We start from the raw sequence: 20,852 nt of genomic DNA on the forward strand, positions 1-20,852 counted from the left end.
GCTTTGCAACGCTGCAAGTATTATATAGAGTGGATGACAAGCTGTTCATCTGTCTCCTTTTCAATTAGAATTTAAGGCATTAGGTTCAAGGTGTTCCTTAGGGCTCCGCACTCAGTACCACTCGTTTTTTTCATTTCAATAAACTTTATCGATTTTTACAAAAGAATATCCGGAAAACAAGGCAAAACAAAGAAATAACATACAATAAAGCTCTTGTCATTAGTCAGAGAGGATAGAAGGCAATTGTTCTGATAGCGCTAGTATCACTCGTTTTAACCAGTTTATACAACCATTGAAACAGCTCATCGGATCTTATGATGTGAATTTTATGAAGTATGTGGATGATACAACTGATCATGTTTATTGCTCACACAATGCCTTGTCCTCTCCATATGCTCCATCGATCCATGGCAGCAGTTACACTGAGGTTGCGCTTAAATTCGTTTAAATATAATGCGGGCAAAACTGTATTTTTGTGCTGCCCTAATAATTATCTATCACAAGCCTACCTGCAAACTTTCGACTGGCCCCCAGAAATGTTCTCCTTACCTAGTTAAGACGTCTCGCAATTTGGAATTCCATTTGTATGATAAACTGTCCCTGTCTAAGCTGGTTAATAAATGATCTGCAAATGTGTTTCTCTTTGTTGCAAGTTCTGCAGAAACATCAGCCACTTCTTTCTGCCTCCACTCGTCCATTGGTGGTCCAGTCAACAGTTTTTGCGCTGATTGAAATCCTGTAACTCTCTATTCTTGGGTTCTTTAGCTGGTCTTCCTAACAGGCTACAGCGGATTCAAAATGCTTCTGTGAGACTTGTGTTTGGAAGGTCTCCTCATGTACCACCCTAGAGGAATTACATAGGCTGTCTCTGCCGAAAAGGATGAGCTTCATATCTCATAGGGCTTCCAGGAGAACAGGTCCCTCTTATCTCCAGCAGAAGTTTGTACACTACATACATGTCTGCAGGACGCGCTCACCTGATGATCACCTGGTGGTTATTCTAAAGTTCAAGCGATGGCAGTCAAAATTCTTCTCGGTAAGAGGGTTCGACTTTTGAATTTCCTCACCTCCTCACTGCGTAAAATACAAGATCCATATCTTTAAGGAACTCTTTAAAACTAGGCTCTACACTCAATAGTTGAGTCTGTTTTAGCCGGAGTCATTAAGCTCTATTTGTATTAGCTTAGCGCCAGAACACCTGTATAGATAACAGCGCACTCCATAAAATAATCAACATAACCCTAACATACAGTGACAGAACGTCACTCACAGTGCAAGCACACTATTCACTGAAGGGTTTGAGGGAGAGTTGCACAAAGAGGGGCTGCAATGAAGGGCCAAGTAGGTAGAAAGTGAGACTTAGGGGGTCAAGCCATGGGATGCACAGTGAGGAGCTGCATATGTAGCAGGGAGGTACATGGGATGTGCAAGAGCTGCACACTAAATAGTGCAGCATGGGGCAGAGCATACAGTGGAGGGGTTAAGGAGAAATGTTTTTATTTATTTATTTATCCGAGCAAATTTATATAGTGCGGATGTTACTCAAAGGTGCTACAGTGCTTTACAATAGAAATATTTTGTTTTGTTACATGGAGGTTACAGAAGATTTTAAATTAACAAAAATCACCAAAGTAGCTAAAATGTTGAGAGAATAACAATTACAAAAGGTAAATAAATCATAACAGAAAACACACAAAAAAACTAAATAAAAATGGAGTACAAGAGGTATACACAGCAGTAAAAGGTTGAGGTAGTGTAGATGTCTCTGCCAGGAATTGATTGCAGTATTTTAGCTAAAATAATGTTGGAGAAGAGCTTTCAGGTCAGTCTTGAAAGTATCTGGCTGTGCGAAGATTTGGAGCGAGGTGAGTTCCAATTTCTGGTTGCGCTACCAGAGAAGGATTGTGCCATAAGTGGTTCCGTATTAACGGTAGGGGGTTCAAGTAACATTGCTGTGTCTCGATTTCTACAATTGTGAGGTTTTGTGGAACAGTGTGTGAAATACAGTGATACGAGGTATTTACAGAGGCTACACCGAATGCACGCTGAAAGGGCTGCACGGCGCAATGCATGTTGCAGAGGAGTTCCGGGAAATGTAAGAGCTGCACACTGAAGGGCTGCAATCGGGGAGGTATGTAGTGAAGGGGTGAAGCAGGGCATATCGTGGAATGCACACAGGGGACGCAGGATGCACGCTTGGGTCTGCACATTGTGAGGGCGTTAGAGAAAGAACATACTTGTACTAAACTGTCAGGGAATATGCAAGGTTGGCGCTGCACGCTGAAGAGGCTGCATGGGGAAGTTAGGGTATGTTGTGAAGAGGTATAGATGACTTTGCATGCACTGTGGGAGTTGCAGAGAAAGGGTCTATTCAAGATTTAGCTGGGTGCGCAGAGTTTGCCATGGATAGCAAATTGAGGGCGCCGCTGGTTTCAATAAGCGTAGTTGAAGGGTTGCAGCAAAGCATGCCACGAGCCGGATGTACACTGAAGGGGCGCACACACTGCACAGCAGGGCGCCGGCTAGGTCAGTGACGGCAGAGCGGACCCAGGCAGGGCAGGAGGAGGAGGGGGGGGGGGGGGGGGAGGCTGTACACATTCCCAGCCAGCCTGCGCGAGCGCCGCTGTCTGGTCTACCGCACACTCCCAGGGCCGTGTCTCGCGAGCGGAAGACATTAGAAGGCGCGCGGCGCTTGCAGCGGGTGGCTCGCGCCGGTGGAACACTGGGGAGACTGGACCGCGAGCGAGAGGGCAAACGAGCCGAGCGCGAGGCGAGTAGCCCCTGGACTCGGACGGCGAGCGCGCGGACAGGATCTGATGAAGGAGGGCTGGCGCGAGGACAACGCGAGGGGAGTTCCACGTCCGAGCACCACGGATAGGAAACCTTGTTGCGCGCGGGGTGCAGACTGCTGCCCCCTAAAGGCATGGGCACGAGGGCATACACACCTACCAAAGATAGAGAAGAGGAAATATATCTACCGAGTCAAAGTCCACTTTATATGGTGAAAAGAAACAGGCGCGGGCTGAAATTCCAAAACGGAGTGGATTTTTTAAACACCTTTTTTATTTATTGTTCTCAAAGTTTACGTTTCCTTAAATTATTTTGATTTTTTTATTGCTACCCTTTCCCTGACTTTCTCCGTTCCCTTTCCTTTTTTGTATTTTTTCTCCCTGGATTTTTATTTTCTTCGTCTCGCCAAGGGAACCTCTTGGTAAAAATCGACTGTCACTGCAAAAGAGCAAAGGAACTTATGGTAAGAATTACTCTGCTCTCTGTCTGTGGTTGTGACTTTGCCTGTGCGTGCCTGTATGAGTTTATTAAGTCATGTCCAACTATAAATGCTGTAAGTTATTTAGATTTTTTGAGTGTTGCGGAACCAGCGAATGCGTCATATACAACAGAGACAGGTTTGATAATAGTCTAGTGATAAATTAAAAACCAGTAATCATGTGAAGGTAACGCTATACAGACACAACTCATTCGCCAAACAGACTTACCCTTTGAGAGAACCTGGTAGCCTAAGACCGAAAAATATTTGCACCATTTCTTTATTATGTGCTTATCCCAGCAACACATTACATTGTTATGTTTGTGGCATTTGTATGGTTCTTATCCGCCATTAGTTTGGCTTCGTTTCGCTTTTAGTAGTCCAGCAGTGACTTTCCACACCAGTCAGAGATTTTGACCGCAGCTAGTTACCAACCGGATGACTGAACTGGGCATTCTTTTTGAGTGGTTCAATACTGTTTTGGGCCCAGTGTGCAAACTGCCACCAGTCCGAGTAGTTTTTGTGAGTGTCCCCCATCTTCACAGCCCGAATGTTTTCATTGTTTGCCCTTTTATTTGGCTTCCTTAACAGATGAGTTGCCCCACGGTACCTCACACTCTTCGAGCTTTTAGATGTTGGCATTGCTGGCTCATTTGAAACTCACAGTAACATCATCTGCCAGTTATTAACGTGAATTTCCTTTTAGGAGAAAATATATACCTCATTCATTTAACCAGACGACAACTCAGTGACGACACACGCTGCTGGAGATATAACGTTCCTTCTCTGAGCGCTATGCAGTCTTGAGACAGAAAGCGGGAAGGAAGAGCACTGAGTAAGAAAGGGTAATCCATGGAGGCTTTGTGTCAGGGGCAGGGAGGCCCAATGGATTGGCCCTAGGATCCCATTCAGCCATCAAATTCTAGGAATCTCTTAGCAAAATGTATGCCTGCTTCTCAGAAGCCAATCAATCAGTTTGTGGTGTCGCGGTATACCAGTTGTTTGTTGAACAAGGAGATCCCCTTGAAGTCCTCAGAGGCATGCGGTTGAAGTAAAAAGTGGGCTAAACCACAGACCCTCGCGATGGGGGTGTGGGTAGCGGTACCTCTCAGTTCTGATTCAGTGCTATCATTGGCATTTACTCGTTTTTCACAGTCCTAGTAGCTCAATCACCCCTCTAACACTACGAAGGGACACCCACTCATGGAAAAACTGCATTGACATTTGAAGAGCAATTTCCCTGCATGATCATTAATGGAAGTGATATCTTAGAAACCACACTTCATCCATACCTCTCATCCTCATATGGGGTTTTGGTGGGTCATCTCATTGAAATCAAAGAAGATTAAAAAAAATTGTGAGGAAGTGGTCACATTCAGGTCATGGGAGGTGCTTCATTTGGTTGGAGATGAGTCAAATGAGGGTGACTTTCTAAAATGAAGAAGAGTTGAGTTGAGAGGTCTGCTGCCTCCATGTTGGAGTCAATAGTTTGTGGCTGGCCTGTGTTACAGTGAGAGAGCCTTCTAATAATAATCGCTACGTCTTGAGTTACGCCTCCATAATCCATTCTGTAGTATGGAATTGCATCATTTTTTTTACTAATAGGTCAGCGCAGGAATGCACGCCCCACTTTGAGACAAGAGGTGTCAGCTGGCTGCCAAAAAAAGATAGCATGGCAACACTTGTGGCACCATCCAAACTGACGGACACTACTCAAGTCAAAAAGAAGAACTGGAAGACGTGACCTAATGTCTATGTTTTCAGTTGGGGAATCGGGTGACACGACTCCACATGTGATTGTGGGCAGATTTCTTAAGCTTCCAGATCCTCACTCACATTACCAGCCAAAAAGTGCTAGTGTACAAGGCAATTCATTTCGTGGTGGAAATTGTACAAGACAACTAATACACGCACGATGGTGCGCCTTGAGGTGAGTCATTTTGCAGTTTTTCACTTTGCAAAATTATTTATACATTCATAGGCGGGCTAATTGCAAACCTGACTGGCATCTTGAGAAGTTTTCTGCTGCTGAATTAATTATGGCTACTCATTAACTCTCTCAATTCCTTGCCCCAGATCTGGTTCCCATGTTCTGAAAGACAAATAGCTCATTCAGGAAGCATGATGTTTATCAGCCCGCCCCGCACTTCCTCTCCATATGCCCTAGAATGGAGGTCTCTCCTGGAGAGTATGCAACTGTTAACAGAGTACTCTGCCTACAGTGACAGCTTCCAGGCCTGCCTTGAGGTTTACTGTAAAAGGGAGCTGCCCTGTGTAAAATGCAGAGTGCAAAAGCACAAATCACCCCCCAAAAATACTGCGGGTCCAAACAAAAGGTAGACATGTGCTCTACAAATGCTTGTAACGTAGCATGAAGCGCAAACCGAAATGCCTTTCCTTCACTAATGGATTTCATTGACCGTCCCTTGTTCAGCCCTGGAAGGATGACCGGCTGAGCCAACCCTTTTAGGATTCGAACTAGTTTCTGTATTGTTTTATATAAGAAGTTCCATCGCCCACTGAAGGTATATAATAAATGCCATGATCCTGACGGCAGGAAATCTGGATAAAATCTGGATATTTCCCGGGAAGGCGTTTGCTCTCAAATGGCTGATTGGGCTGGCGTAGAGTCAGCCGTGTTTGGCGTTCTCCATTTATCAATGCCAACAAGCATTGACCATTCTAGACCAAACACTAATTTGTCGCTCGTCTCCGTGATTCAGTCATATTACAAAACTACGGTAATAATACACATATTTTTAAAACATGTAATTAAACCTCCCATAACCTTTGTTCTGTTTTCTCGAATAATCTAGCTTTAAATTATGCATTCACTAGTTGATATTGTACTATTTAACACACTGCTCGAGCAAGCCTTATCACATGTAGTCACGTCACCGCGAGCCATGACCCTTTCCCCACTTAGCTAGAACGCGTACCCCTCCCCCTCCTACTCCTAAGTCAAGTGGGAGATGTGGTTTAGTGGCTAAATTGTCAGCTGATAAACTAGAAAAACCCGAGTTCTTGTCCCAGCTACTTTCTCACTTGTAGAAATTTGACGTCTCTGGGCAATTATTTCAGCTCTTTGCATGTGTGTCTGTGAATATTATGCATGTGTATTACAGAGTACAACCACAGCGTTGAAGCATCTAGTTAAGGACGAGACTAAACACACACACTCCTAAAGGTCATGAACCCGTGTACGTGCACAAATGATTCAAAGGCCATATTTGTTTGGGAAAGTGCATTTTTTCGTCCTTGGACAACACAAACCTTTCACACGGTGAGGCACGTGACTACAAACATGTCCAGGCCTGGCCACTGTGGAAGGGCTGTGTCTCGGAAGAGCTGGTAGTTTGTGGGAAAATAGAGGTGTCAACTTGATGTGTTACATGTCATCGGGGAACAAAGAAAAAACACATTAGGCGGATAGAATAAGCACAACACCAGCACCTACTAATATAACTGAAGACTCATAAATAGATGCAACTAAAGGGTAGCGGGCAGGGCTCGAGCCGGGGTACCACACGGGTGGACGGCGTCCCCCCACTTATTTTACAGAGTGGACGCCGTCCCCCCTGCCAAACAGCTGAACTTCACCTTTTTGGTCTCTCTGGGACGAGATCGGAGCCACCTTGTGTGACGTCACTTCCAGTTGTGACGTCATTTCCGGTGACAGCGTCCCCCCACTTCTTTTTTTAGGACTTGTGCCTGGTAGCGGGTTGATAGGTGGGAGACGTGTTTCAGCGCCTGGACACTCACTCGAGTAACCTTGCGCTCAATAAATTCTATCATTCATTCATTCATTCATTCATGCAGGTTCTTCAGTAAAGGAATACAGTTAAGGGGTGCGGTCCTTAACAGAGCCTCATAGTATGTTTCACAGAAGACCCCACCCGCTCTCCTGAGGAGATGAGTGAGACAGGTGAACATTCAGTATCCTGCTGCACACAAAGCCCGGCGGGGTGCTTAATGAGTTGGGCACATAGGATCGTCCTAGACCGCTGCAGCAGCTTTCATCAATAGGGCACCTAGGGTCTACCTTCTCTGTGTTGTGTTTAGTTGGGTACATGAAGTCCTCCAGCAAATGGTACACTTGTGGTGTTTTTAATGCGTTTGACAGAATGGATCTTCCAATAGCGAATGCCTCTGTTTTGGCTTTAATGACTTAGGTACTTTTTAAATAAAAAGTATAATTATTCTGTCGTTAGTGATTGGGTACTTATTATCTTTCCTTAACCAGTACCATCGCTATATAAAACCTTTTAAATGAAATAAATGAAAATTGATGTTTATTTAATGACATAGGTACTTTTTCTATTACCAGTACCTTGTTGTGTGGTTAATGTGCTGGGTACCTAGTATCATTTAATAAACAGTATCATCGGGTCTTTAATGAGTTGGGTGTGTAGGGTCTTCCAAATAACTGTACAGTTGAGGTGTCTGTAATGTGTTGGGCATAAAGATCTTTTTGTGCCAAATATTTACTTGATACTTACTATCTTTAAATAAGCTGTACCGTTGTGTGTTTAGTGAGTTCGATACTAAATCAGTACCATTGGATCTTTAATGTATTGGGGTTGTAAGGTCTTCTAAATAACAGTACAGTTGAGGTGTCTATAATGTGTTGGGCATAAAGATCTTCTTATTCTTAATATTATTGCAATGGTGTTAATGGGTTGGGCATATAAGATACTCCAGTAGCTTTAACTATTGTGTCATGAACGCTTTAAATCTTCGTGTAGGCAATACTACTGTGGTGCCTTGATGAGTTCAGCAGATAAGATCCTCCAGAAACCTGCACCATTGTAGTGTCATAATAGAGCACATAGGACTTTCCAATACCCTATACCGTTGTGGTGTATTTAGTGAGGTCGGTGCATGAGCTCCTCCAAAAACCTAGACCGCAGTTGGGTTTTTAATGATTTGGGCAGATAAGATCTTTTTATACCAAGGAACGCTCTATTTCCTTTAAGCCCATTCAGAAAAGCCATAGGTGGAGTGGATTCTGGGACCACTGGTCTCAAAGGTGGTATCTGCTACCCGCTACCAATCTGAACAGATTTTATTATAACAGTGTGAATCGGCTCAATGTGCCTCCATCCTTGGGTGGAAGTTTGACTCATACCACGGGGTGAAGTCTCAGTCTTGAAGAATCTCACTGGACACTTTGACTTTAATGAAGTCTCGCACCCACCTGGGACTCACCAGTTATCTGATAATAAAAAAAATAAAAAAAAAAATACTGTTTTGTTTTTGAAATCTCTGTTGGTAGTAGAACTTCTTGTCGTGGTCACACTATTTCCTTTTGAGCCCCAGTCTACTACAACTTTTTCTTTGGTGTGTGCTAGAGACAGCTGTTGCTGTTCCCCAGCCTCATTTTTTAAAATATATTTTAAAACACATGCTTGGATACATACATACTGGGGCTTTTGTTCAGCCCTGTTCATCCATCGGTCTGTTCAAGTGTCATTTGCAGTTTGCTTTTGCCCATCATAGCGTGCAGCATGGGCCAGCCCACTTCCTCTTTTGGCACACTCACATTTTTGCCAATCACATGTGCACAGCTGCCAGAAAATTAGTGCACATTGTTGCCTGTGCTGTGTCTTGGCTACAGGACCTGGCCCTTTGTAAAATGTATTTTATATTTTTGTAATGTTTTCCACATTTCATAAGAAGCACCAGACTCATTCCAAGGCATATTGCTTTGCAAGTGCCTGTTACACTTTAGTAGGAAATAAACATTTGTAGTTTTTGTTTAGTTTCCAAGTGTTTTGTGTTTTAGTAGGGTCTTGATGTGTGCTTTGCAGCCATACATTCTACATTTAATCTTCTCCATGCTGGCAGATACAAAAATATCGGAAGGCTATAGCAAAGTCAGCAGTTGCATACCACTGTCACCTCTATGCACATCCATGTGAGTCCCTTACTATTGCAAGGCATTGCACTCTTGTTTATTGTTCTTGCATTGTTTGATGTGGGAATGAGCATGGGTAGTAATCTCACTAGTGTCCATCCGTCAGCATTGATGGTTGTAGCAAATAATTATTTTGATTATTTCTGGTAGAACATCTGCTACCAAATGCATCTCTGCAAAAGTATTTGGGCAAGCATGTGGTCTAGTGGTCCAGCAGCTGACTGACCTGAGATCTAACTGCATTTTCCCCTATAAATAGGTCAAGCCTAGGCAGCGCATGCGCTGCTCTGCGAGACATGCTTTATTCAAGTATATTCAAGTATGAACTTGGAGCTCCGTCCATTTTTTGCCCATCTTTTTAATTGGCTCCTTCCACCGTCCTTTGTAAACTGTGGCTTTTTATTGGTCAATATGCTTAGTAGTCCCTCCTTACTGCTGCCTTGTCTGATCTTGTAACCTCTAATAAGGACTGGTCCTCTTATGTGCTTTGTTGTTCGACAGGCCTTAATTACAGTGTCCGAGCACTATTTTCTTTAATGACTTTCTCCTGCCTGCGGTTCCAGGCTGGACATGCTCTCTACTGCTTTTACTTTTGGTAGCTAGTGCGCATCTTTCTTTAACCAGCGCATGCCTTTTTTATGCGTCGTTCGCCATATGAATGTTTTTTTGTTTTTCTTTAAAATGCTACAACATCGCGCTTTAGCTTTAAATATTGTTAGTGCATGCGCGGCATGGGGCATTTTTACGAGAAAAAAATGTCTTTGTCAACTTAACAAACAAGTGTTTTTTATGTAAAAGCGCCCCATATCGCACTTTCGCTTTAATGAGGGCCGCTGGTCGTCTAAAGAAAGGGGTGTGGCTGCCATTGAACTGAAAGTGTGGCATAGGGCGCTTTTACAAAAAAGCATTTGCAATGCAATAGGTTTTGACATTTGCGACAGTTTAAGTTATTGGCATTGTAAAGGACAATGCGTTTAATTTATGTTTTAAAAACCAACACATAAATAAAAGGCATTTTTATTTAGAATTTAAATAGGTCAAACTCTCGCAAATGTGAGACCTATTGCATTGCAAATTCTTGTTAGGTCTGGGGTTAGCCAAAACCTTTTGATTGTACTTAAATTATTTGCATTATAAACTTGGTACTTACAGGGCCTTTCCACCAGCAATCTTCTTCCATTGCTCTATTGTTGTGCCATTCAAATTTGTCTCTGTCCCATTTCAGTATAAAGCATTGGGCAAGGGTTCAGTCCACTTTAGCTATTGGCTGACTTCACAGTGAGTGATGGTATACTGTTCTTTTACAGGGAGCACATCCACACACAAAGTAGTGTCCTTAAGTCCCAGGGATTACTACTGCAATGAATGGTTTATGAGACCAAAAATATACTTTTGCTTTCAGCCACACCTTTTTAGACTGATGGGGCCCAGCAGCCTCCCCAAACATAAAAGTTTTGGAAAAACCATGAAAAAACATGAAAGGGTGACAAATACAAAAGGCTGGTAGCCAAGGCTAGACCAATTGGCTTTGCCAATGCTTGTTGTGTTTTGATTATTTGTGCAAACCATAGCTTCTGCCATAAAGGACCTCCTTGCGCTGGGAATTAAGGGCTCATAGTACAACTTCCTGCTTACCTAGGACCTATGAGTACCCTTTTAAGATTAAATTGTGAAAGGAGCACTGCAACGAAAGGGAGCATACACCAAAGAGGACTTCCCTCTTGTGATTTTAAATCTCAGGATTTAGAGTTGTACAATTATGAGAAGGACACAATTGTGTGGCTTGGGTGTACAGGCTAAATCAAGAACTACGAAAAAACAAACTCTATCCTTTGAAGATGGACAACACAGTACATGAAAATCGCTTCCCCTGAAGATATCAAGGCACTCAACATAACCTTGCTCAAAAACCCAAATTGGCTAACTTTCCTACCATCCAAAGTTAACACCAAGTTACTCCTAATCTTCCCTCCCAAGCAATCCCCCATTATTGAAAAATATTTGACACATCTAACAGCTCTCCACTGCACCCCCCACACCATAGATTCTACAAGTACTCTGGGAATAATACTGGATAAGAACTTGAACTTGCAAGATTACATCAGCTCAACTGCCAAAGGAGCAAACTTCCAACTGAGCACCCTGAAGAAAATAAAACCCGTCCTTCCCCCGATTACTTACAGTCCGCTGACCAAGTCATCTCAAGGTTGGAATATGGCAGTGCAACACGTTGCTGTCTACTTAGCTACAGATTGGAGCCTCTTAGGGCTGCTAGGCTCATCACAGGATCCAAAAAAAGCAACCAAATCTCTCCGGATTTGAAATCCCTAAAGTGGCTCCTTTATGAGGCCACGATACAACTAAAAATTGCCTGCATGACTCATAAAGCCCATCATTTCAACACCCCTCTGTAACTTGCTCAAAAACTTGAACTTTTGGGCGGTTGTCTATCCTCCAGGAGCTCCAGCACCCTGCTACTTGAACCAAAAAAATTCTAAAAATAAAAACTTCTAATCGGACCTTCTCTGGTATTGCCCCAAGAATCTGCACCTCCCTGCCTACAGATACTAGACTGAACCCTTCAACAGTGTCCTTCAAAAAGGAAGTGAAAGCTTTTCTGAACAAGACTTTAGCCTTTGCCTACTACTGTCTTGTCAACCTGGCTCTGTTAGGCCCTCCTTGACCAGTGGACTTTGTTACATCCTTTATCGTTCCTGATCTTTTTGCAGTATACAACACCGATGTTCGTTGCTTATTTATGCCTTTCTATATTTACGTTATACTTATCCCCTCCGTTAGTACAAAGGTGCATGCCTGTATGTGTTATGTTAATTTTGCTGTTCTGCCTCACTTATCTCCTTCACATGTGTTCTTGAACGTTTGACACACTCTTGGGTCATGTTCGCCTTATATAAACCTTTTAAATGAATGAAAAAACATAATCACAGAGGGCCTTAACTCAGATAGGCCAGCAGATTGGCAGTCAATGTTGAATGGCGGTGTGATGTGATGCGGGTATGCGGTCCAGTTGTTCACTCTGGATATAGTGTTCGGTAGTCGTTTGATGCACTGGTGGGAAAAAAGCAGGAACTACAGAATCCATGCTGTGTATAGAATCAATATGTGGCATCACCAATGATACATTTAGGATTCTGGATAAAGCTTTTTTATGTACCAGTGCCTCATTCCACAATTTATTACAATTGGGAGCGCTTAGAAAGTGCAGGCGAGGACACTTGACATTTTATTGACTTAGTGGCAGAAATAGTAGGAAGATGCTCTTTTGTATGTCACGGCCCTTCAAAACTGGAAAATGGGTCTTGAGAAGATCTAAGACGGTGCATTCATACAGCACAGGAAATATCCAAATACGGAGTTTGTATATGTTTCTGAAAACAGTCTGGACAAAGTTGTAGAGAGGAAATGGGCTGATGTCAAAAACTTTTTTGTGAAAGCCTGGGTTTTTCGATGTAGTTCCATGTTTGGTCTGAGCTGTCTGGAGCTCTGCGCCAGCTTTTTCTACAGTTCTTAACCTGTGGTCCGTGGGGCCGTGGGTGTCTACAGCGCCTATTTAGGAGTCTGCCTACCCATATGCACCCTAATAAGCTTAATCACAAGTATTTTAGTTTCATAACTATATAAAGGTTGTTTCTCTTATGGGGATAACACTTGCTAAAGTAACAACAATATTTACTCAAAGTTAACTGTATTGCCGCCTTGATGTATTTGATATATGCATTAAAAACATATAGAAAGCTATGTTTAAAAAAATCATAAGCATTTAAAAAACCTTTTATAGTCAGAAGCTGATGGCTAGTTCGGAAAAGAGCAATGGTGAATGTGCAAAGTCATTGTTCACATTCAAATACGCTTCAACTTGAACAATCAATCCGTTTCCAGCTAAAAACACTTTTGAATTATTATTATCATACGCATCTTCACACTTAAAGAGCCAGTGTTCTAACAGCTCAGCGATCTATGCATGTATACACTGGTAGACCACCTAAAAGTCTCTTCCAGGCTGCATGTTCTCCCATCCAATGCTTTACATGGCCAAGCAATAACAGACTCCAAGTACCTACCCTTCTTCTATTGGAAAAAGGGCCATGCCTGCACATTTCTGCAGAGATGACATATTTCAACAGGCTGAGCACCACATCTTAGCCAGCATATACATTGGTATAACTAGCACCTGGTCTTCTAGCTTTTATTCAGTCCCTGGCTGTGCCACCTTTTCACACAAAGACCCTGCTTGACCTATCTTTGTCCGTACCAAGCTGGTTTGCTGGCTTGTGTCTGTCTGTGGCCAGTACCGATTCAATCTCTTCTTCTGTCCCGCAATTTCTGCGTAGCGCCATGATCGCTCTTCAATACCTATTGATCTGTGGATACGACCTAGTTCTTAACTGGTGTATACCATTGTAGATGCTCTCAAATTTAAACATGCAGTTGCCGAGGAAAGTTGATTCCCTGAATTCATATAGTGGCTAGTTGTATGTGCATTATTGTTGAGTTTCAAATTTTAGTAATGACTCGGGGTGCATGGCTTTCAGTTGTAACTTAGGGGAGCTGAGGGTGAGCAACTGGTTTGTAGTATGGGTCCATATGCATGAAAGTCAATTTTTGGCCCAAGAGATCTTCAGCTGGCATATCATTTTTATGCAGAGCATAGATGAGGCATGTTAAAATCGAACCACCCACTCCCCTCCCCCTGATGTCAGACCCCCTGAGAGAGACTTGCATCAGCACCGTCCCCTGATCACTACAGTGTCTACCCTGTTCATTTGAGTAAGTGTAGTACACAAGAATACAAAGAAGAAATGGGGGGAGAGGGAGGATAAACAAACTAGGTCAGCCTCCAGTCTATATCAAAAAGTCAGGAACCCACTGTGATGGGTTCAGAGACCTAGTTTGTATGTATGGTCACTGCGTAATTCCGTCAGTGTCTGCCATAAGGAGAAAGAAAAATTTCTTTATAGAGTCCCCTCACTCACCGGGGTTTCCCCACGGTGACATGCTTCATCATTGGGGCCATCCCAGTTCTCTACGAAAAGGGGCGTGCTGCGACTAGCGAACTACGCAGGAGCACTATATTTGTGAAAGGCTATGTGTGGTGTAAAGTGTTGTGGTGGTGGAGTGGTTGTGTGATTAAAAATACCGTGCTAGTGGTCCTCAACAATTTATTCTGCTCCTAGTTTGGTATGATAAAATGGGGTGACACTGTTATCTAACTTTAAATTGGGCTAAATTAGTGTTCTGTGGTCGACATGTTTCAAGCTCCCCAAGCTTTTCATCAGGACCATAAAGGGTCCAGCCCTGTATATACCACTCCTATATTTAAATAAATAGGATTGATTCTGATATTATTCCTTTGCGCTATTACTTATTAGACATGCATGTTTATACATACGATTTGTATCTTACTGGCGTATATGTATTGGTGCTAAATTGCACTTCATGGTCTCAGGCGAGGGCGGGATCACCTCGTGGAAACATTGTTCCTATCGGCGAAACCGCTCGGTATTACCTGCTCGATCCTCACCCGACCGCATATATGCGGTCGGGTGAGGCCATGTAAAGCATATATGAGGCCCACTAGCACGGTATTTTTAATCACACAACCACTCCACCACCACAACACTTTACACCACACATAGCCTTTCACAAATATAGTGCTCCTGCGTAGTTCGCTAGTCGCAGCACGCCCCTTTTCGTAGAGAACTGGGATGGCCCCAATGATGAAGCATGTCACCGTGGGGAAACCCCGGTGAGTGAGGGGACTCTAGAAAGAAATTTTTCTTTCTCCTTATGGCAGACACTGACGGAATTACGCGGTGACCATACATACAAACTAGGTCTCTGAACCCATCACAGTGGGTTCCTGACTTTTTGTACACAAGAATACTACACAGTTTAGTTCTCAGTTTTGCTCATCCTGATTTATGAACATGTTCTAAATTACACTTCAAGGCAGAGGTGGCCTGAACAGTTTCACATTTTAAGCATGAGGCTTGTAGAAGCCCTCACAGTTGCCTAGCAGCCAGTGCTCACGCTTGACACCTGCGGTCCGCAGGCTCAGACTCCCTTCATTTGAGAGGTGTTCCAGTTCCCCCTGATTGAGCTGCCGCTAGACCTGGGTTATGGATAAGTTGGCTTCTAGTGTCCTTCCATGGAAAATAAGTGTCATGGCCACCACTGCTGTCTCTTGGAAATGGAAGAGCATGTTGGCTTAGAATGTTGCCTACTACTACTCCCACAGGAATGGGAGAGTAGAATGATTTCCATACCTCTCTTTTGATTGGTTGTGAGTCGAATGCCTCTACTGCTCTCTCCTTTACGGGTGAGAAAGAGATGGCTTCCACTACACTGACACAAACGGGATTGGTGAGAGTGGATATGATTCCAGTAGTGTGCCCTTGGAGCAGTGTGAAATGGCTTACACGACTGACGCGATAGTGGAAAATATGATGGTATTGATGACGAGTCAGCTGGATCAGTATCTACTACTCTCCTGTAGTTGTGGACGAATGGAACGGCTGCCACTGCTTTCGTCTGATTGGAGGAGAGTGGGATGGCTGCCACTGCTCTCTTGTGATTGGAGGAGAGTGGGATGGCTGCCAGTGTTCCCTGGGGAAGTGCGGGATGGCTGTCATTGCTGTCTTCTGATTTCCTCTTCTATCCCACTACCTACCCTTCTCTATCCAAATAACTGAATAACATATCCACCACTCAAATTACTTCATATTTCACTACACTAATTTTCAACACTAATCCTTTATGGGTTCCGGAGTAGCCTGCTATTCCCCAGAAAAGCGCTTCAACACCCATCATGGGTTACAGGCGCTATAAGGTTGCAAACCTTTCTTCCCCTTCTTTCCCACCGCTATCCTTCTCACTCCAAATAACTGACTAACATCCACCACTGAAATTACTTTCATATTTCACCATACTAATTCACCACTTATCCTTTATGGGTTTCCGGAGTAGCGTGATACATGCCCCCCAAAAAAGCGCTTCAACACCCAATCAGGAGTAACAAGTGTTATATAAATACAAACCTTGTTTTCCTCTCCTCTCCTTCTGAATCCAAATAACTGACTAACATATCCACCACTTAAAATTACTTGCAATGTTTCACTATACTAATTCTACACTAATTCTCTGTGGGTCCCGGAGTAGCGTGCTGCTCGCCAAAAAAGCGATTCAACATGCCAGCAATTTCACCCAACTTGGCAGAACCTTGGAATGCATGCGTAGTGTCAGGACATTAAGCATGGAGACAGGGCACATGGAAAGTGCATTGGAAGAGCGGGCCTAGGAATATGGCCCAGAGAGTGAGAAGCTTGTTCGCAGACCCTATAAGGTACTTGGGACGCATAGACAATGAGTGGCCGAGGTTCTTGGAGAATCCATACTGTGTGGGAAGCCTGGGGCACATGGACAGACTGTAGGAAAAGTTTGGAGGTCGATGGACGGACTGTGCGAGGAGCCTAGGCTGCAGTAGTAGCAGCCAGTGCGAGAAACAGTAAAAGCCACATTGCCTACAGATTTAGCAGTGCTCTATGTAAATGTGTATCATATTACTTACACATTCTTTCCAGCGTGACGACAGCCTCGAATGACACAACGCACACCACTGGTACCCAGCAGTCATATGCAATGAGACATGTAGCACAAATCAAGTTGCAATGACCGAGCCAATCGTTGCAGTTCTTTTTACCTGTCTTTTTAAAGTCCCACATAGACTGGACACTGCACTGTTTGTACCCGGTGGTCAGTGTACCAGGGCACAAAGACAGGAAGTGAGAACACTATATGAGCACCTTACTATTACTGTACACATTGCGCAAAAAAAAAACTAAATATATATATATATATACACACACACATACACACACACACAAAATAATCATATATATGTGTGTGTGGAGTAACAAACTGTTATGTATTATTTGACTGGGTACTCATAAACATTCCCACAGGGGCCACAAAGTAAGGCCTGTGGTGTGCCCGAGGGCCGCAGTGATACCTGCATGGTGGCAGTGGGGCTTTTTGTTATGCTGTATCTGAGTCACAATCCCTCTACTGCACCTTGGGGTAAGCCTTTTCTGCTTGCTATCACTGCCTTGGAAGAGTCATGTGTAACAAGGAAGTGACTTAATTATTGAACTGAAATTGAGTAGAATTGCACAATGTGAAACCATAAAATGTGGGATTAATCATGGCTTTGATAAACTTGATATGACAAACAGGTAGGTAGGGGCGCACTACTTGATTAACGCTGGTTTTTAACGGACGGAAGCAGGAAGAGATCCGCTGTGCGAGACATCCCCTGGAAGAAGGCAGCTAATCTGCCGAAATGCATTTGGAAAGTCAAAATATTTGTTAATGGACCAAAGTGAAAAGTTTATAAACTTATCCATGTGATGACAACATGATGAAATAAATATCAAGTTTGAAACGGATTAACTATTGTATAGACTCATTCAACCTTCCATGTAGAAGGATTCATTGGAGCCCGAGGGACATACCCCATGTTTATGGGGTTGCAACCCATATATTAATCATGGCTTTCCCACCTGGCCAAATTGTGTGATACTAAGCAATTGTCTAATTTCACTTTGCCTCCTTTTTCTTCATTTTGACCTACAAGAGCACCTTCAAATACACGTGTCAAAATATACACTGTATAACATTTCTTGTGTGTTTGAGTTATTAAACTACAATGTTTTCCATCTATAATAATAACCCATACCACCCAGATGGTTCCTCGGGGTCACTGGCTTTTCTCTTGGTTCAGTATTGGCATTGTTGCCAGGTTGGGAGGAGGTATGACTGTTTCTGTGTTCACTTTGCAAACTCTCACTTTAAAAAAATCTCAAAGCACTAATATAATCTGATGTACCAAAGTGAAACTCATGTTAATGAAATACACGTAAAAAAAAAGAAAAAAAATTGAAGATATTTTATTTGTACACGTTTGTGTAAAGATATCTTTAAAATGAATGTGCTCCTAAAGTTAAATGGTGCAGGACACCTTATCTGCTTCTTTTCTATTTTTTTAGTTAGTGTAAATAAACGCTTGCAGGTTTAATTAACCTCTTTATGAACTGTTAGTGCTCTCAGCCTCCCAGTGTGGTCCTTCAACTGGGGGCTGCATGTGAAGGTCAGGAGGGCCCTACTTTGAGTATTACTGGTGTAGACAAGTACACACAGACTGTAAATACTACAGTTTGCACCATCCTTTCAGCATAGTGGCACTCTTTACACACTGCACTTAACCATTGGCATAGTGTGGTCGTATACATGGAATGTGTAAACTCAGCATTTGTTACGCCGTGTGCTTAGGTGGTAGGTACACAGACTGTAAAAACTACACTATTAGTCATGTACTTTAGGGTGGACAGACACACGGACTGTACTTATTACTCTTTTTGGAGACTCCTTGGCGTAGGCAGAAGCACATCGTAGAAATACTGCACTGTTTGCATCATAAACTCGATCTGAGTAGTCACACAGATAGGAAGGAGTGGTACAACCAAGGACTTCCTGTGTGTGAAATGTTGTCTTTCGTGTTGGTAGTAATTTAGTATAATCCGGGGTCTGAGAATGTGAGCGTATCAGCAGTTCCCTTGGTCCCTGCTTGCTTATCTCACCAACAACCTGCGGAGGAGCGGATACTCGGTCAATCTAGCCAGACCTAAAAATGAGGGGAGTTGGGAAACAAAACAAGCCAAGCGCTGCAAGTTGGGGTTGGGGGTGGTTAAGGGGGCCACATGGAGCGCCCAGCAACCGTCCTATACTTTGAGCAAGTTTCCCATGACGTTAGTGCGTGAGTCGGAAACGCCTCCCAGCGTCACACACCACTGGAGGGGAACCTATTGTACACCCTGGCCGAAGTCCAGTTGTTTGATATAGAAAGCGGACACACGAAACACGCAGAAATGTTTTTTTAAATCAAGCAGGTCAGCTGAGCACGCCCTCAGATGAAGGAACTCTTTTGTTTGATGAGCAAATATCTGGCGGAAGGACCCTGGGAAAATTTCTACACACCTTCCATATCTAAATCCAGTTTTTGGGTCTCGCTGGAAAAGCATCCGTAAGGATGCATCCAGCTGGAGACCAGTAGCGATCACTGTGGGAGGAATGACGGACCAGAGGGTGCACTAGCATTTCCTCTCCTGGATTCGTCTGCGCGAACGCGCACGTCGCGTCCGCGTCCCGCGCCGTATACATCGCAGACAGACACTCGCTCACACACACACCCCCTCCCCCACAGTCACACACACACACACACGCACTCCAAGACACATACACACACACGCACGCACACACGCGCACACACACACACACACACATACACAGGCCGCCCCCCCCGCGCGCGCGCGCGTAAATGCTTGCTTCGCCCGCCCGCAGCTCAGCAACGCACTCACCGGCTCTCCTCAGCTGCAGGGCCCGGCAGCAGGACTCTTCTTCCCTCGTTAGGCACTGGGGCGCAGGGTAGGCTCCTGCCTGCTCCGGTGCACGGCTCCAATCGCGGCTCTTCCGTGGGAGGCGGGGTAGGCTCCCGCCCTCCTACTTCCTGTTTCCTGTTGTCGCGCCGGCCTGCCTGACTTCCTGGTCGCAGGCCGGCAGAGTTACGAGGATGTTTTGCGGTATTTATTTATTTAGTTAATTATGCATTTTTATATAGCGCAGACTTTACCCGAAGGCGGTATTTTTTATGTATTTATGCATTTTTATATAGCGCGGACTTTACCCGAAGGCGGTATTTATTTATTCATATATTTATGCATTTTTCCTTTGGGTAAGAGCCTTTAACACCCGTGCTCGATGTTTTCAGTTGCTCCGTTTGTGTAAACGGGGCTGTAATTCTAATCTCCTCACAGTTGCTATCCATTCAAAAACCGAGATCAGATGTCAGACCCTATTTTCGTTTTTAAGGTAATTTTCTTTCTCAGACTTCAAATTGAAAAGATTTTTCATGTCCCCCAAAACCATCTCGCTTTGCTGCGGAGCCTGCCCCTTTAACAATTCTCATTCTCCACTTCGCTTTTAACTTCCTCATGGGCCCGTAGCTGGAAAAGACCAGCTGTTGTGCTCTGATCGGAGCTGCTGCAATCACACATGAAGCTTGTTTTTGAAGCACTCCCCCCCCCCCCCAGACATGCGGAAAAGCAGGCGGCTTCCAATTCGAGCTTCAGGAGGGCTGTCTGTCGTGAACAAGTCCTCTTGATGAAAGAGATGCTTGTCCAGCCCTATGTTGCATTCTACAAGGTATGCACTTTTTTAATTTTATTTTATGCATTTTTAAAAAGCGCGGACTTTACCCGAAGGTGTCAGAACACTGTACAATAGAACCAGTTACGTTACATAGGAGAAACTGTTACAGAAATGGAACAAAGTTAGCAGGCCATAGAGTCAAAACAGCGCAGGCAAAAGGCACACATTATTGAACACAGAATGTACAAACAAATATATGAGTATATATGACATTTACAAGGACTAAAGAACTAAAATATATCTGTTGCCGCCACCTCAGTGGAGTAAGCACACAATTTTGGATGTCCCCACTCTAAGTCAGGGCATTAATAAGAGGCTCGGAGGAGTTCTGGGAAGAGATGTTGATTTAGGCAGCAAGATTTGACCAGTAAATAAATCGGAACG

The 20,852-nt window shown here is 43.8% G+C and overlaps 1 protein-coding gene across 1 annotated transcript in view; it reads left to right on the plus strand.

The window, feature by feature from the left end:
- The first annotated feature begins 2,443 nt into the window (after positions 1–2,443).
- Positions 2,444–20,852, plus strand: part of LOC144752182 (sphingosine 1-phosphate receptor 2-like) — a 245,762-nt gene continuing 227,353 nt past the window's right edge. The window contains exon 1 of the mRNA XM_078640122.1: positions 2,444–3,253. The gene's annotated coding sequence lies outside the window, so the exon portion shown is untranslated. The remainder of the gene's footprint in view (positions 3,254–20,852) is intronic.

This window comes from Lissotriton helveticus, chromosome 1_1, assembly GCF_964261635.1.
Source record: "Lissotriton helveticus chromosome 1_1, aLisHel1.1, whole genome shotgun sequence".
Taxonomy (NCBI): domain Eukaryota; kingdom Metazoa; phylum Chordata; class Amphibia; order Caudata; family Salamandridae; genus Lissotriton; species Lissotriton helveticus.